The sequence below is a fragment of the Alligator sinensis genome, unplaced genomic scaffold (assembly GCF_000455745.1).
Source record: "Alligator sinensis unplaced genomic scaffold, ASM45574v1 scaffold1546_1, whole genome shotgun sequence".
Lineage (NCBI taxonomy): Eukaryota > Metazoa > Chordata > Crocodylia > Alligatoridae > Alligator > Alligator sinensis.
Window position 1 is genome coordinate 842413 of NW_005842689.1, and position 1070 is coordinate 843482.

The window sequence follows — 1070 nt, forward strand, 5'->3', positions numbered from 1 at the left end:
ACTGGCTGACCTGCTCCACCAGGCTTTAGACTAAGCCCGCTGGGGAACGGGGGTACCACTGCCACTGCTGGCCCGCTGAGCAACCCTTGCAAAGCCAGCAGGCCAAAGCATTTAAGGGATCCCACCCCTGCCCCAGCCCTGGAACAAACTCTAGGCAAGGCTAGGGCTCCCAAGGGAATGCTTGTGTGCCTTTACACAAATGCCAGGAGCCTGGGGAATAAACAGGAGGAACTTGTCCTCCTGCTAAACGCAAATAACTTCGATGTCTCAGGGATAATGGAGACCTGGGGGGACTCCACCCAGGACTGGATGATGGGGATAGACAGCTATACCCTGTACAGGAGGGATCGAGTGGACAAAAGGGGTGGAGGCGTAGCTCTCTATGTCAAGGAAAGCTACGCATCCCTGCAAGACGACATTGGCACCCATGGTGGAAGACTTGAGACCCTCTGGGTTAAAATCTGTGGGGAACACGGCACAGGGGATACTATGGTGGGAGTCTACTACAGACCCCCTACCCAGGGTCAAGACCTTGACCAGGATTATGCCAGGGAATTGGCTGAGGCCACATGCTCCCGGTGCATGGTTGTCATGGGAGACTTTAACTACCCAGACATCTTGTGGGAGGAGCGCTCAGCCAAATCCGAGCGGTCGCAAAGCTTTTTCTCGTGCGTGGATGACCTCTATCTGACACAGGAAGTCGATGGGCCAACGAGAATTAAAGCGCTGCTCGACCTGGTACTGGCAACTGGGGATGACCTAATCAGCGACCTAGTGATCAATGGGAAGCTGGGTGACAGTGACCACGAGCTGATCAACTTCACCATCCACCGTAAAGCTGGCAAGTCGGTCAGTAATACAGAAGTCCTCGACTTCAGGAAAGCTGACTTTGACAAGCTCAGGAGGCTTGTCAGGGAGGCCCTGAAGGGCCACAACCCAAATGGGAGGGGAGTTCAGGATGAGTGTTTACTCCTCAAGAGAGCAGTCCTGGATGTGCAAGCAAAGTCCATCCCGTCTCGGAGGGAAGGCAGCAAAAGAGCACAGCAGCCCCCTTGGCTCTCCAGGGAACT